The sequence below is a fragment of the Gopherus evgoodei genome, chromosome 1 (assembly GCF_007399415.2).
Source record: "Gopherus evgoodei ecotype Sinaloan lineage chromosome 1, rGopEvg1_v1.p, whole genome shotgun sequence".
Taxonomy (NCBI): domain Eukaryota; kingdom Metazoa; phylum Chordata; order Testudines; family Testudinidae; genus Gopherus; species Gopherus evgoodei.
Genome location: NC_044322.1, coordinates 122,172,731 through 122,190,666, shown reverse-complemented (window position 1 = coordinate 122,190,666; position 17,936 = coordinate 122,172,731).

Genomic DNA, 17,936 nt, shown 5'->3' with positions numbered 1-17,936 from the left:
CAGGCTGAAGCAGCCTGGGGCAGAGGAAATTAGACTAGAAGGAAAGGGGCAGAAGGGTGTGTGACCATAGGTGTTGGAACTAGGGGTACTGACGCACCACCTGGCTTAAAGTGGTTTCCATTACATACAGGATTTACAGTTTGGTTAAATGGTTTTCAGCACCCTACTATAAAAATTGTTCCAGCACCCCTGTGAGTGACCACTACAGAACACTCTCCTCAGAACGTGCAGTAGAACCCAGTATTCCTCAGTCTCCACACTTTTCTGCTGTCAACAAAAAAAGCCACAAAGCCCACTAGCAAAATGTGTTCCTCATCTCCCTCTAGTGGCTAGGCCACATAGTGTATAACAACCTACTACTGCTATCATTAGCTCAGGTGGCTGAGGTCTGTGCTGTGGATCTTAATATGCTGACCATACTGATGAACCATGTGGGCATCCATATGATTCCACGTGATGGAATTTCTGCCCCACCCCCAGTTTGATATTTTAAAAAGTTAGCAAATTATATTAAAAAAAATTAGAAGAACTCAGAAGTCAAGCATTGAACAATTAGGAAAGACTAGAATGAAAGTTGTCTGTGCTATTTTAATTTGGACCCCTTGTATGTGTATTCTGGGATACAGTCTTTAATTGATCACATGCTATTGAATCCCTGCCTCACACAGTGCACAGGATGGATCAGAGTGCAGGGTGAATGAGGCCATTGGCTGTAGGAACCCTGTTTTATTTATTCCAGAAGTTGGAAGATGTCTAGTGAAACAATCAGGGGACTGCAGGAAAAGAAATGATGTTCTGATGGTTTAGAGAGTTAAATGCCACCGTGGCAACCTTATTTCTGGCATTTCCTAACTTTTGAGGGCTTGATTTTGCAACTGTAACTTTCTTTGAGTGTATTTTTATTTAATTATTATTACAGAAGCATCTGGAGACCCTAATGAGATCCGGCTTCCATTGTGCTAGGTACAGCATATGCACAGAGTAAAGAGCTTGCTATCTAACTAGACAAAACAGAAAAGGGCCAGGAAAAAGGGAAGTATCTTGATCTTCATTTTACTGAGTGAGAACTGAGCTGCAAAGAAGTGCAATGTCTTGCCCCAGGTCACCTGGGAAGTCTGCGGCACAGCCAGGAATTGAGTCCAGCTGTCCCATGTCCCATCTGGCTGCCTTGTTCACAAAACCATTTGTCTCTGATTAAAGATAGCTTTCTCAGAGAATTTGTGCTGATGAAGAATGCACTTAGCAAATGTCAATATAATAAGATCCCTTAGAAACCAAGCAGTTTGTTATGTTCTACCATTGTGCCTGTAATTAAAAACCATTTAACCCAAATACAGCTTTTCCAACTCACTGGATAGCTTTTGTTTTTTGCTCCTGTTCTAAATGACTCTAGTGTTAGAAAAGGCACTCAGCTGGCAATTTATTATTTTACTATTTTGAAAGCTTTTTGAAATTTCAAAAGGTGGCTTTTTCTGTGTATCAGAAAAGTAAATATTTTTACTGAAAGTCTGTTTAGAAAACCGCAATGCACCATTCAGCGTTGTGGATAAGTTTCGTAAGCACTCAATGCACCTTTATGCAGAATGACAGCACCAGTTCTAGCCACCATTTAAGTTCCAACTGTGGGGGGATTTTCAGACAGTGCATAAGGACTAGATTTTTAAAGGTATTTAGGTGCCTAAATATGTAGATGCGCACCTAGTGGGTTTTTCAAATGTTCCTTGGTGCCTAACTCACTTAGATGCTTTAGAAAATGCTACCCTAGAATCTTAAGTGTATTTCACACAGACCACTGAGTAAACCTAGCATCTGAGGCAAAAAATGAATAATCCACTCTTTATTTGGCTTTCACTGTGGTGCTCAGGTGCTGGTTAGAGGAAAGGAAGCCTTTGCAAAAATTCCCAAGAGTAGAGCTGGCCGAAACTTTGGGATTTCTGATTCCTGCAAAATTTTGATATTTCAAATACTTTTGTAAACTAGAAATCCCCCAAATATTTTGTTCCTGACACGCTAACACATGGTGTTTCCAGAATGAAATATGCTCCCAGCTGCTGATTGAAACTGACATGCTTGTTACTTTCATTCTTGCTAATAGCAGCAGTGAAAAGTGACAAGAATGACAATTTCATCCAGCAGCTACTCAGGTGGGACTCCCAAGGTCTGTGGCTCCAGGGCAGCTCCCTGGTATGGATTTCCCCAGGGCGGGGATCCTAGGCCTTCCCGACTCTTTGGCCAGCTGATTCCCCGGGCTACTGGCTCAGGAATATGCATGGTAGGGGCTGCCCTGGAGCCACAAACCCTGGATGCCCTGGCATCCAAGGCCCAGGGCGGTTTTCATACTGAGCTACCAGAAAGCTGTGGACTCTGGAAAACAGGGTTTCCCAGTCTCAGGACAGTTCACATAGCCCTGGAGCTGCAGACCCTGGAAGCCCAGGCTGCCCAGCAGCTGGCAGGGGGAACCAGGTAGGTTTCTGATGGAACCCTGTCTGTGATCTGATGACAATTCATCAAACTCAGACTGTTTTTGCCAAACACTTTGGGTTCTACAAACTGGTATTTTCTCACAAAAAGTTTTTCAACCTGCTCTACAAAAGAGAAATATACATTACAAGTTAATGTCCCTCTGCCTTCTGCAGGATCAACACTTCACTGTTCCCCAAAGGTGTTCTAACTAGAGACTGACTCCGAAGAATAAGAGCCTGTTAAAATGAATAAACTATGGCTACCTTAAAGCAATCTGATGTTTCAATAATGAGAGTGACCAGCTTAAGGTCACTCAGGAGCAGGTCTAAATTGGGCTCTGAGATTTCAGTAAGGATTTTTTGTTTTCTAATAATCTACTGCAGATATGATACTAAGACTGAGCTGACTGAAAAGATAATATTCCTGCTGATGCACTGGTTGAGCTTGTATTTTCTGCCATTTATTGTATAACTTCTCCGTGAAGATGACTGTATGGACATAGGGTGTTTATACATCTTGCATATGTCACAGCAAGCTCTGACCTGGTCACTAGTGGACAAATGAAGGCGTATTGCAGGGGTTGGCAACCTCTGGCATGTAGCTTGCCAGAGTAAGCACCCTGGTGGGCCGGGCTAGTTTGTTTACCTGCCGCGTCCACAAGTTCAGCCAATCGTGGCTTCCACTGGCTCCCTAGGGATGTGCTGGCCACCACTTCTCACAGCCCCTATTGGCCTGGAGCAGCAAACCGCGGCCAGTGGGAGCTGCGATTGGCCAAAGCTGCGGACGCGGCAGGTAAACAAACCTGCCTGGCCCTCCAGGGTGCTTACCCTGGCGAGCCACGTGCCAGAGGTTGCAGACCTACCTCTGGTGTATTGCACTGGAAACATACTTTTATGGCAGAGTGCACAGGAAAACTATGTGTTACTATAAGCAAAAGTGATTTACTATATGGTGCTCTTCTGAAACACTAGGAGAAGCAGGTGAATACTACAGAAACCTTCCTGATAGAATTGGTTTGGACATTTAAATGCATAAACTTTTGCTAAGTTCACATCCCTCTCAGGTTTCTTTTCTGCAAATTTTCTAGAAAAATAAGTTTGTCAACATGAAATCTAGCGGCAAACAGTGAACACTGACAGAAAGCAAATTTTAAATTAATAATTTCAATGATTTATACCAGATATGTGAATCTATTTGGAATGGTCAGCCAAGCGGGAAACCAAAACATAAAATGCTACATATGTATCCCATCAAAACAGCTCAAATTTCAGATTTATAATATCAAATACTGAAAAGAAGCTGCTTGTGAACATGCTACAGACCATTGTAAGAGTAGTGGGGAGAAAATTATATTAACACTGTACCCAGCCAAAACATTAGGCAGTAGCTGATGTTTTTTTTCTAGGAATAAATCAAAACCCGCTTGGGTCTTTGGAAAGGAGGTTTAAAATTCCCCACCTCTTACCTTTCTCTAAATGGCTCTCATTCCTTGTAATAACTGAGTTATGCTTCTATAATCAGATAGCAGTAAATGTGACTTGTGCCCGTAGGTGTTCTTTGACTTCTATATTGGGGCGGGGAAGGGACAGGTCCAGTCAGGTCAACTGGGTTGCCTGTGCCTTGGGGGGGGGAGAGAAGGGGAAAAATTCTGTGCCAGCCCACAGGGGCCCTTTTCAGATTGGTGGGGAGGACAACTTTAACTGATTCCAGGCACTACTTAGGCAACTGAACACTCTAGTGTTTTTGCAGATAATAACTTCAAAATATCTGACAGGAGCATTGTATCTAATTCCTATATCAAGAAAGAAAATTAAATAAATATTAGACCCACTCAGATCTAATACACCTCTACCCCAATATAACATGACCCGATATAACACGAATTTGGATATAACGCGGTAAAGCAGTGCTGTGGGCGGGGGTGATGAGGATGCGCACTCCAGCAGATCAAAGCAAGTTTGATATAACATGGTTTCATCTATAACATAGTTGGATTTTTTTGGCTCTCGAGAACAGCATCATATCAAGGTAGAGGTGTACTAACATCTTATGGCAAGTTGCTTATGGGACACTGGTTAGGTTTACAATTGTAATGTATATTCTTACTCAGATATTCTTACTGAAGTTAGAAGGGACCATTGTGATAATATAGTCCAGGGATCGGCAAGCTTTAGCACTCGGCCCATCAGAAATCCGCTGGCGGGCCGAGACGGTTTTACTTGCAGTGTCCGCAGGTTCAGCTGATTGCGGCTCCCACTGGCCATGGTTGGCCATTCCAGGCCAATGAGGGCTGCAGAAAGTGGAGGCCAGCACATCCCTCTGCCCATGCTGCTTCCTGCAGCCCTCATTGGGCTGGAACAGCAAACCATGGCCAGTGGGAGCTGCGATTGGCTGAACCTGCAGATGCTACAGGTAAACAAACCATCCAAGTCTGCCAGCAAATTTCCCTGACAGGCCGTGTGCCAAAACTTGCCAATCCCTGCTCTAGTCTGACCTCCTGCACATTGCTGGCCACAGAACCTCACCCACTCACTCCTGTAATAGACCCCTAACCTCTGGTTGAGTTACTGAATTTCTCAAATCATAGTTTAAAGACTTAAAGTTACAGAGAATTCACCACTTACACTAGTTTAAATGACCCCAAGCTGCAGAAGAAGGTGAAACCCCCCCACAATTTTTGCCAATCTGACCTAGTGGAAAATTACTTCCTGACCCCAGATATGGTGATCAGTTAGACCCTGAGCATGGGGCAAGACGCACCAGGCAGATACCTGGGAAAGAATTCTCTGTAGTAACTCAGAGCCCTCCACATCTCCAGCCATTGGGGATTTTTGCTACAGACAGTCATTGATGGGCCACACACCACTGTAGGCAGTCCTGTCATACGATTCCCTCGATAAACTTATCAAGCTCAGTCTTGAAGCCAGTTAGGTTTTTTTTGCCCCACTGCTTCCCTTGGGAGGCTGCTCCAGAACCTCACTCCTCTGATGGTTAAAAACCTTTGTCTAATTTCAAGCCTAAATTTGTTGATAGCCAGTTTATATGTATTTGTTCTGGTGTCCACGTTTATGCTTAACTTAAATAACTCCTCCCTCTTCCTGGTATTTATCCCTCTGATATATGAATACAAAGTAATCATATCTCCCCTCAGCCTTCTATTGGTTAGCCTAAGCAAGCCAAGCTCTTTGAGTCTCTTCTGATAATATAGGTTTTCTTTTCCTCTGATCATTCTAGTAGCCCTTCTCTGCAACTGATTCCATTTGAATTCATCTTTCTTAAACATAGGAGATCTAAATTGCACACAATACTCCAGATGAGGTCTCACTAGCGCCTTGTACAATGGTACTAACACTTCCCTGTCTCGACTGGAAATACCTCACCTGATGCAGCCCAGGATCACAATGGCCATTGCACAGCCACATCACATTGATGGCTTATAGTCATCCTGTGATCAACCAATACCCCTAGCTCTTGCTCCTCCACTGTCAGTTCCAACTGATAAATCCCCAACCCTTTCTTATCTTAATCACTTGTTAATTACTGTTTATAAACAACATTCTCAAAAAGGAGTATTGTGGCATCTTAGAGACTAACAAATTTATTTGAGCATAAGCTTTCATGGGCTACAGCCCACTTCTTCAGATGCTGTAGCCCACGAAAGCTTATGCTCAAATAAATTTGTTAGTCTCTAGGGTGCCACAAGTACTCCTGTTCTTTTTGCAGATACAGACTAACATGGTTGCTACTCTGAAACAACATTCTGACTCCCTGCCTCAGGGGTGAAAATTGGGAGCAACAAGTCTCCTCTCTCCTCTGCACAAACTCATTGCATTGCACACTCAGGCTGCCTGCCCTTGAGGCTTGTAGGGTTTTTTTTTCATTTGTTTGGGGGGCGTTGGGGGGGGAGGGAACAATGCCCCCACCCAACTCTGCCTATGCTTGTACCCAATCGCAACTAATCCCCAGGTCTGGGATAAGACTGGGCTTAAAGAGCTGTTAAGTTGCCCTTTCTTTACTTGTGCTGTACCTCTTCTGTAGATAAATAGATGCCTTCAGTCTCTACACCTGTCAGTTGGGGACCTTGCACCAGCACTAACTACAATTTGAAAAACTATATTAAAAAGGGGACAGACAAACTATTATAGGTTCATTAATTCACAGCTTTTAGACTAGGGTTGACTTTTTTTTTGCTTAACTACTCACCATTTTCCTCAAATGTGCATCGTCAGAAGTGTTCAGAGTTCATTTTGTTGAGAAACTGGACTGATTATTCATAGGTATTTCTGTGGCATTAATTTCCATGGTATCCAGGCACTTCAGATGCAGAATTGTTTGTGCTGTAGGATCATTTGAAGTGTGGCCCAAGCTACTTACAGTGCATTTATTCCTTTCCACACTATTCAGCGTAGAATATTTTTTGTTTAAATTAATGATGGCACAGACTTGCACAGTTTCAATCTGAGCATCATTTGCCTTCAAATAACTTTCTACCATTTCTCAGTGCAAAGAAATTTTATAAATTAAACCACATTAAATTTAAAGATCAAATAAAGCTGAGATGAGCCCTTGCTTGGAAACCATGTCATATAATTTCTTATTTAAGGTGCCCTGTTTCTTTTTTGCAATCAGTGATTGATATGATAATACAAATGCATTGTCATGGTGTACAGACCCTTCAGGACTCAAGAAGGGTAAAACCTAATAAAATTGATGGTACTTATATGATCCCTATTGTCATGGTACCTGAGTGCCTCACAGTCTTAATGTGTTTATCTTCACAACACCCCTGTGAGGGGGGAAGTGCTACAGTTATGGAACAGAAGCAGAAAAACCCAAGTGACTTCCCCAAGCTTATCCAGGAAGTTTATGGCAGAACTGGGAATTGAACCAAACCCAAGCTAGTGCGCCAATCACAGGAGAAACCTTCCCTTCACCAGGTTTTCTTTCACGGGGCCCTGTAATCATTGCAGTGATGTTTTCAGGGTACCAGAGGTAGCAAGGAAACCGATTATTGCTTCCAGGGATCCGGGTGGAATGGGTGTAACTGCAATTGCAGATCTAGCTGTCCTTGGGTTTCTGAGAGGAATTACTGTGTTCCAGTCTCCTCAGTGAGGCTCATGGATAGTGCTGGGCTTCTAGTTTAGTTAATCAGGACAGAAGGACTTTATCAGCCTATGAATTGACACATCAGGGTATGTGAATAGCTGGTCTCATCACAGAAAGCAGAAGAGAGAGGGAAAAGAGAACCTACAGGGAAACGTGATTAGGATGGCACCGTTTGTCCAACAGTGTCCATTTTACTGGTAAAAGGGTCCCTAACTGCATAAAGAGGGAACATGGTTCTGCAATTTTGTGTGGAAAGGGTTTTTTCCTTGTTTTAGGTCACTACCAAAATAAACATAGGAAGGAGAAATGTTTATATTGAACCACTAAAGCCTGACATGCATATCCCATCAACAGTGCTGCCTTATGTCTGCTGCATGATTATTTCCAATTGGTTCCAGCACATAGAGAAAACTTCCTGTTTGAACTACAGTCTCTACATACAAGCGAGCATATTGTTTTGGAACTGCCAAAGTCCACAGCCCATTGACTAGAAGGATAGCATAGTATTTCCTATCTTTCTTAGGTCATCCCATAAATCTGAGAATAAAAAAGAAGAGACACAGCATGAACACAGCAACGTGACTTGAGCCTTCATCAATTCCATGATGTCTGTATTTCAACAACAATATAGCAAGGTAGTGATGACGCTAAGGAAATTGCATTCTGATCCTTTGTGAGGATTTTCAGACCTTTGCGCCTACCTTGATGTGTTCTCTCACTTTCTTATATTAGTCAACATAAGTGCTGACAGAATGCTATTAACTTGCTGCTAATATGACACCTTGCAGGAAAGAAGCCTGGATACAGAGAAATATTTCTTGGTAAAACCCCATAATACAGTGACCTCTCATTTAATGTGAAAGAATAAATACTTGAAAATATACACACAGTTTGTTATATCTTTCCCATACCACATTGGCCTCAAAGGACATTGGATTATACCTTGAGTTTAAGCTAGGTGTGCATAATGCAACCTAAATATACAGTAGACTGAGATATATTTTGTATTATAAGTGCGCTTGAGTTTTGAATAAAAAACTGGAATGTATCAAAATGCTGAAATGTGCTAACATCTGAATCATATGACTGACGTTTTCCTAATTTATGTTCCTTGTAACATGCAATTATTTTTCTGAGAATCTTTCTGAGTCCTTTTGAGAATGAGATTCCATGTGTCTGTCCATTTTACTGCTTCAGAAAGCATGGGTGAGTTGGGGAGCATCAGTAGTGCCCTAAGGATGGGCTTTTCGAAAGAGCTCAGCTGAAGTTAATGGGAATTTTAGCAGTGGCTTCAATGGGAGCTGAGTTAGGCCAACAATGAGCATTTCTGAATATCCCATTCATATATTCCATTCTGCAAGTGCTTCCTGTGAGGAGGATTTTAACTCTTGTCAAGCATGCATATTTATAAATCAGGTTCAGTTGTCAGAATTGTCAAAAATTTCTAACCTGTACAAAACCTGTTTGGTCCTGTCATAACTTTCCTACTCAGATCTGAACCTTAGAGTTCAGAACCTGAGAAGCTAGCATGAAACCTCCAAACTTAATTACCAGCTTGGATCTGATATCGCTGCCACCAGCCAGAAAATTCCAGTGTCTGGCTCACTTTGGTCTCCCCAAAACCTTCCCTCGGGGACCCCAAGACTCAGATGCCCTGAGTCTCACCACAAAGGGAAATAACCCACTTCCCTTCCCTTTCTTTACCTCCTCCCAGATTTCCCCGCCCTGGGTACTCTAGGATATTCCCTGCTTCAAGTCCTTGAAACACAAGTACCGAGAGATCAAATCTCTCTCTCCCCTCACCCAGAGAGTATGCAAAGTCAGGCTTAGTAAATCTAACATAAAGAGATTTTCTCCCTCCCTTCGTTCCTTAGCCTTAACCAGTGAAAAAACTCAAACAGGTCTTAAAAAGAAAGCTTTATATAAAAAGAAAGAAAAAGACAAAAAAAGGGTCTCTGTATCAAGGTGACAATATACAGGGTCAATTGCTTAAAAGAAAAAATGAATAAACAGCCTTATTCAAAAAGAATACAATTTAAAACATTCCAGCAACTACACACATGTAAATACAAAGAAACAATATAAACCTATTGTCTTACTATCCTTGTACTTACAACTTGGAAACAGAAGATTAGAAAGCCTGGAGATAGAGAGATCACTCTCAGAGCCGAGAGGGCCACCTAACCAAGACAAAGAACAAAGGACTCACACCCAAAACTTCCCTCCACCCAGATTTGAAAAAGTCTTGTTTCCTGATTGGTCCTCTGGTCAGGTGTTTGCAGGTCACTGTTTGTTAACCCGTTATAGGTTAAAGAGACATTAACCCTTAGCTATCTGTTTATGACAGGTCATAGCATAAATTGTTTGCCCAGTATTAGTTTATATAAAACTAGCTGTAATGCACGATTGGAGTCTGAATTACTCACAAAACAGTGTTTATTTACTGTAAATACATGAAATTAGAATGATTATAAAATACACAACTAAAACTATAATTATGTAAATGGCACAAAGAAACAACTTTAAAAGCTACCAATGTACAAAATACTTCCATCATTCTAAAAACTTGAATTGTTAAAGGCAGGATTCAGAGTAACCTCTCTATTCTTAATGCACTGATTTTAAAGCCCCTTATTATCAAGAACAAGGTGCTACATTGAGAGTGAGAAACGTGTTTCAACACAACACTTTACAAACAAATTAGTTAAAACATCTCACATTTAGCAATAAAACTAGTGATGGACTGGAGCAATGAGAAGCCATTAGACACAAGGGAGAGGTGATCACTGACAGAGCAGTTCTGTTTGCTTTCTGAACATAACATTCAGGAAAATCCGCACTTGAGAATGTGTGTCTGTAGCACAAAGAGGCTTTCAACCTTTTAAGAAAAGTTCAAGCCTTGCAAAACTTGAAACATTTATGGTACTTGTGTCAAGCATTCTTCTCTATGCTGGTACGCACCCGCATTTTGGGGATTTCTATTTAAATGAATTTTTAGAGATCATGAAAAGAGCTGGAGTGACAGGAAATCTGAGGTCTTCTACTTGCCCACAGAGCAGGTACAGAATACACAATTACAATGGAATATCCCCACATTGCCCCATCCAAGTGTCTCACCCTTGACTTGGGGAGCTCACTCCTAAGTGTAAGAGGTTCAGCCTCCTTGACCATTAAACCTTATGTGTCTCTACTGAAATTGCTAATAAGGATGCCTGTAGTGACTGTTTTGTTTTTGAGTGATGGAAACTGGTCAACTACGTATCAGCTAGCTTCAAAAAGCCCCCCCCCCAACCCGGTCCATCTGATTGCATATAGACAATGGTGAATTGTGAACTTCCGTTCAGTGCAGAGATATTATGCAGGTAAAATGTCTGTGTAAGGCCTGTGGGAGTTGAAATATGCACCGACACTGGTACTGCTTCCAACAAAGAGTGAAGGAACTGTGCTTCACAAAAGGGCTCTGACCCACTCATCCAGATCCTGTGTGCTGATGAGCACCTTAGTATCAGCACATGATGAAAAGTGAGAGGTCCCGAAGTGCAAAGTAGGCCTAACAAAGACAGAAGGCCAGGTTTCGGGCTTATGCTGCAGTGGCAGCAAAGCCACAAACTGGAATACCAGGCACAAAATGGTTACTTTGGAGGGGATGAGATAAAAGAGCAGCCAAACAGCGGTTAGCCAGACTAAACCAATGCCCTAGGAGTAAGGGCCATTGTCTGTGGTATGTGACGGAGCAGCACTTGGATAGAAGGCACACAGAGAGCTTTCCATAGAGAACTGCAGGCACCATTTCCATTATGCTGATGTTAGCACTGAACTCCAGAGGCGAGCTACAGATGGAGCACAATCTCTGACCAACGGCCTTTGGATAATGTGAGCAAACTGTAGGAAGCCAAGTGGGCACAGTCCAGCTGGTGTTCACATCCATCTGAATCTGCTGAATGACATTTAGCTCCTCTCAGCCTGAGCACTTGTGAGGGTGGAAGGGGCCTTTCCAAACCTGGTACAGTGGCCGCATTAGTAGCAGCAGGCTGTGCAGCTTGTCTCACCAGGGCATAGCTGGACCAGGTGCAGCATCCTGTGACTCTCTTAGCCGGTCAGCATCACCTAATTTTCCCCTTGGTGACAATGCCCCTGAGAATTGTCCAGGCACAGCTGAAGGGCTGGTCATGACACCTGATTACTATGTGGCAGAGAGCCAGCCATCCACGTCTGAGATGATCGGGCTGTATGCTGTTTCTGTTAATGTCTGTATCACATTAACGTGCTCTTCCAGCACTTTCCCTCAATCCTGCAGCAATTTGTAAAATCCTTTTCTCTCTCTTCCCCCCCCAGCCCCCCCATGTTAATACAAGCCTTTCCTGCAATGCTTTTTGGTTCTGGACTCCTGAATGTAGCAGAGTCAGCCTCTGCTTTTGCTCTGTGGATGATGCTGGTATGTACAGTAACTTTCCATGCTGATATTGTTTAATACCTACAGTGGTGATTTCAGCTGGCCAGGCCCTTGGGTGAAGGTTGCAATACACATTCTAGTTTTCCTTCTCCCACAGCTATGACTTCTTGCTTGGGGCCCAGTGGTGGGGAGATCAGGAGGGTAATTTCTTCCCATATGCACCTTTCACTTCACACCATAAGGGGCATGTCAAGGACTCAACCTAGATGCAGTGGCTATACTTCTGTCATAATCGCTCCTGATGGGGCAGTGCTGCCCAGGGATGTCTCTAATGGGTAGCAGTGCCTGCAGATGCAGCTGCTCACAGCACAGCAATGATCAGCAGGTTGTTAACTGGGTTTGCTCATATCTCTATGATATTCTACCCATTGCGGGGTATGCAGGTGCTGCCACTTAGAGTCACTATCCTCCCTTGCCTGCCACACGTTAGTTTTAGGAGAATGCCACTCAGTGCTCCCTGCTGTATATGTGGGACTATAACACTATGATATTCTATGTGATGACTTTTGCCAGTGAATGTATATAGATTGAAAGCAGCTCACGCAGTGCCTCCAGGGCTCCTGCTTGCCCTGCTGTGGAGAAGCAGTTCATGCTCTTCTTGGCCCTTGCAGTCAGCTGTTCACCCTTCAGGACATTGGATCGTTTATGGGAGGTAGCTGCATGTTTACAGTGCATAAGGTCTGCTCTCTGGCTCTTAGTCTCACAGCTATCAGTATTTGCCTCCGTATTTCATATAGCTGCCTGTGCTGATATATCTTAGTATACACTATTCATCCAGCTTTCCTAGGGATGGGGTCGTCTCAGAGCTTGTTTGGCTAGATGCCATCCTTTGCAGTATCACTTGTGATTGGTCATCGTAGTGTCATGTCCTAGAGGAATTGGCCATGCCCACCAGCAAGGTCACCTCACTCTGATATCCCAAACTCCTCCTCCTCCAAGTTGAGCTACAGGCTGCATAAATGAGCCTCTTTGTAGTGAACGTGTAGTAGAACTTAAACTTCACTGCACGCAGCAGAGCTATTCCTTTCCCTTCACAGAAGTATTGAATTGAGCCCCTAAACTTGAAAGGACCCCTGTATCACCATCAGCTTCCTTCTGGGTTTGCTCCTTATGAAGTTTCAGGTGTTCATTTACTAATGTATGTATAAAATTTCTAGTAAAATAAATAAATACCTACACGTATTACAGATATAGAAGTGAATCTTGGGGCAAATGCATTAGTCACCAAACCCCTTACAATCATGTTTTGACTCTTCACCTGCTTATGGTAGTGACCAGCTGTGAATTGTTGGCATTATACATGGCTATAGGTGAGAGACGTGTACAATCAGAAAGAATTCTGTAGCTTTGTCCTCTGTAGTAGGAATCTGCTCGCTCCACACCATTTGGAAAACATACAGTTTTAGGGGTTACCTATATTTGAGATATCTAGAAAAAATATTCTTATCCACAGTGATTTATAAATGGTATTACAGTGAATGGAAAGGCCTCATCCTTGCCTTCTGATGGTTGGCATTTCTATTTTGGAAGTAGCTAAGTCTTTCCAGGTGTATCCAAAATATCTTTCTCTGTGCACACATACACGCACAATCACAACACACAGTAGCTGTTTTGTAGTTAAGTAGCTATTAAAATATCCACCGTCAATCTCATTATGGGAGGCTTAGTACTTTGCCATTTCAGACAGCATTTGTCTGGAAACTTGGAGTATAAGTTACCAGCTGAACACACATTTAGGTGTTTTATTTTGTTCCTATAATAAAATGCATGAATTTAGTAACGTATCAGTTAGTGAGCAGTAAATAACAAAACTGTCAGAGAAGCACAGATCTTTTAAAGTAGCCTTATGAATAAATGTTTTATTGGAACAACTTATTTGTTCATTAAACAAAATGTTATTGAAATAAATTAGACATTAGAACTGGGACTTTTAGTAAGTCATAAAAGTTTATATCCCTCAATTCGGTGCTGAAAGGTCCTGCTTAGTGTGATTAATGCTATGCCCTATCTTGTGTTTAGTAAGGGCTACTGTCCTGGGAATGATTTGAACAGTAGTGCCAAGCAGTATATTGTGTATGATTATTATTTTACTAATGAAATGGAAGGAATAATTGGTGTTAATTTCAGATGCTACCAAAAATCCGTGCTACCTTGTCACCTAAAGATTAGATTAGTGTATTGTACATTGCATGAAGGTATACCTGCAATCAACCTGGAAACTGCAGCTCGTACAGAACTTGGCTTCCCAATTATTAAGTGGTGTATCTTTCCATAAGAACAGGACACTGGCACTGTGTGATCTGCACTGTCTGCTTAATGGTTTCATGGTGGAGTTCAGAGTGTTGGTTTTGAGCAGTTAGGGTGACCAGATGTCCCAATTTTATAGGGACCCAATCTTATAAAGGTCCCTATTACCTTCCAGCCCCTGTCACTTTTTTTCTCACTTGCTATCTGGTCATCCTATGACAAAACAAACTCTAAGTGGTGTGAGTCCTGCTTACTTGAAAGATGTTTCTGTCACTGAGCCATAGTGTCACCACTTTGGACGCACATCAGCTGGGACCTCTTTTAAAAAGGACACGATCTGCTGGCATTGGTTTCTCCCTGAGGGACTTGAGAATTTGGGACTTACTTTCCACCTTGGTTGATAGTATCCTGAATCGATTGACCTTCAGGTCATGCTCCAAGGACTATGTGTTTGCCCAGGCTTTGAGGAGAGAGTTGAGATTATGGAGTGAGGTAGAGCATTATCAATATTTGAATTTATTTTTAGTTGATTCAGTTTTGGTTTTAGAGGAAAGAGGAAGCTGCTGGCTGTATTTCTTATATGACTAGGATTGCCAACTTTGTAATATTTATAAACCAGCCATACTAGCAGGAGTGCCGGAACCACCTCTTCCCACCCCTTCCTCCTGAGGTCCTGCCCCTGCCCTGCCCCTTCCCCTTCTTTCTGATCCTAAACTGGGCACCTGGGCACCCTAAATGTGGCTGCATTTCTAAGTTCTGTCAAAAATGCCCATGAGAGCTCTTGAAATACTTATTAAAAATGGGAATAAAAATTAAAATAAAAACACACTGGAAACTTCAGCCAAGGTCGGAGGAGAAAGAGGCAGAGGTAGAGGTGTATGCCAATTTCTAATATTTTTTTTAACTATGAAGTATTAATTTACTTAAGTATGGTTATTAACCCTCACTAATTTTTATTTTAATATCTGCCAGTGGCAGTGGGTTTTTGAGTGTCTGTGTTTTAATATTTTCTGAATATGCTCCTTGCTTGCAGCATTATCCACTGCCCATTTCACAGAGTGACTTTACTTTAACTGCATATTCATTTGTCACTGTCTAGTAGGAATTCAGTTACAAATACGAATTGGAGTGATAGGGAGGGCAAAAGAGAAAGGAAGATCGTATGGGCCTGATTCTCCAACCTCTTGTGCAGTGTTCTACACCAACATAAAGTGGGTAAAGAATGCTACCATATCAGAAGGAGAATTACATCCCTACTTTTAAATGGTGGGAAAAAGTGTCCTGATGGTCAGCAGGGTTTCAGTCCTCCAGAATGTCGACAGGAGTAGAAGGAGCATTCCAGTTTACATTCTGGTAGCTAGAGAGAACAGCCACTTTATTGTTTACACTATGATGAGACAGACAAATGACCCATTTATACAGGACAAATGATTATGTTTAACAATTCTTAACCATAGATCTGGCTGAACAGGGGTATTTCAACATTTTCTGGCCACTGTATAGGGTCCAATTGTGTTATAAGTTGAGTCAGCTAACTCACTCTGAACACGGAAGTTGAGCACAACTTTTTATTCTGAGTAGATATGTCAACAGAAGTCCCACCTGAATAAGAACATAAGAAAGGCTCTACTGGTCAGATCAAAGGTCCATCTAGCCCAGTATCCTGTCTCTGACAGTGGCCAGTGCCAGGTGCCCCAGAGGGAATGAACAGAACAGGTAATCATGAAGTGATCATCATTTGTTGCTCATTCCCAGGTTCTGGCAAACAGAGGCTAGCGACACCATTCCTGACTATCCTGGCTAATAGCCATTGATGACCTATCCTCCAGAATTTATCTAGTTCTTTTTTGAACCCAGTTATGGTCCTGGCCTTCATAACATCTCTTGCAAAGAGTTCCATGGGTTGAATGTGCTTTGTGTGAAGAAATACTTTCTTTTATTTGTTTTAAACCTGCTGCCTATTAATTCATTTGGTGACCCTAATCTTAGTTATGAGAAATATTAAACAACACTTCGCCCTGGTCTACACTACGAGTTTATATCTAATTTAGCAGCATTATATCTCATTAACTCCGCACTCATCCATGCAATGAAGCCCTTTATATCAATAAAGGGCTCTTAATATCGATATCTGTACTCCCCTCGATGAGGGGAGTAGCGCTGAAATCGGCATTGCCATTTTGGATTAGGGTTAGTGTGGCCACAATTGATGGTATTGGCCTCTGGGCGCTATTCCACAGTGCACCATTGTGATTGCTCTGGACAGCAATCTGAACTCGGATGCACTGGCCAGGTAGACAGGAAAAGCCCCGAGAACTTTTGAATTTCATTTCCTGTTTGCTAAGCATGGAGCACTGATCAGCACAGGCAACCATGCAGTCCCAGAATCAAAAAAGAGCTCCAGCATGGATTGTACAGGAGATACTGAAGCTGATTTCTGTATGGGGAGATGAATCTGTTCTATCAGAGCTCCATTCCAAAAGACGAAATGCCAAAGCATTTGAAAAAATCTCCAAGGCTATTGTTGTGTATTTGGTTGTCATGGTTTTTGTTCCTATGGCAACTGAGTTAGATTATTAGGGGATAGCCCAGCCAGCTTCGGCCGGTTAGGCGAGCTCTGTGTCTGTAAATAAATGGTAGTTTTGTTAGCTGTCTGCTCTCAAGTGATTTCTTCCTAAACCGGCTGCCCCCAAGGATATAACAAGTGGCGACGGAGGATGGATTCCGGTGCTGCTCCAGTAACAGAAGGAAGCAGAAGTCAAGGTAAAGAACAAACCAACAAAAAAACTGCTTGTTTGCACTGACCGTGAAAGTGAAACTAAAAATCATGGCTACTCTAACCGGGCCACTGGAACCTTTTGATGAGAATATAGTGCAGTGGCATGTGTATACTGAGCATTTTGAGCTTTTTGTTATTGCAAATGACATTACAGAAGTGAAGAAGGTGCCAATATTCTTAAGTGTTGTAGGGGCTAAAACCTACTCCCTGCTACGCACCCTGTTAAGCCTGAGACTAAATTTACAGTGACATCATGGAAATCCTGGGGTCCCATTTTTCCCCAAAACCACTGGTAATTGCTGAAAGATACGGTTCCACAAAAGAGACCAAAAAGAAGATGAAACAGTTGTACAATTTGAGCAATTTAAAAAAGCTAGCAGAACACTGTGAATTTAAGGAGATGTTAAATGATGCCCTTTCATGACAGGTTAGTGTGTGGCCTCTACAGTGAAGCTATACAGAAGAGCCTACTGACAGAGGCTCAGCTTACATTACAGAAGGCTGTTGATATTGCTGTCTCCATGGAACTGGCTGCAAGGGAGGTGCAATACATCGGTGCATCCCCTAGGGTGCAAAAAGTGTCACAAGAACCTACCCACAAAACTGTGCAGATCAAGAATGTTACCTCTGTGGTAAGCCAGGTCACCAGGCATCAGAATGCTGGTGTAAGGACCTGGTGTGTCGACACTGTGGCAAAAAGGGACACATTGAATGTGCCTGTAAACAAAATAAAAAGAGGCCTGTGGTCTGGCTGACAAAAAGAGGAACCCTGCATACCCTAGAGCAGACCCAGGATGATCAAGGTGACACCTCATCGCAAGAGGAAGTGCCACTGCATGTTTTGTCTTTGGCCGTGGGCTCACTTGAATACTGGGTAACCCTGTTGTT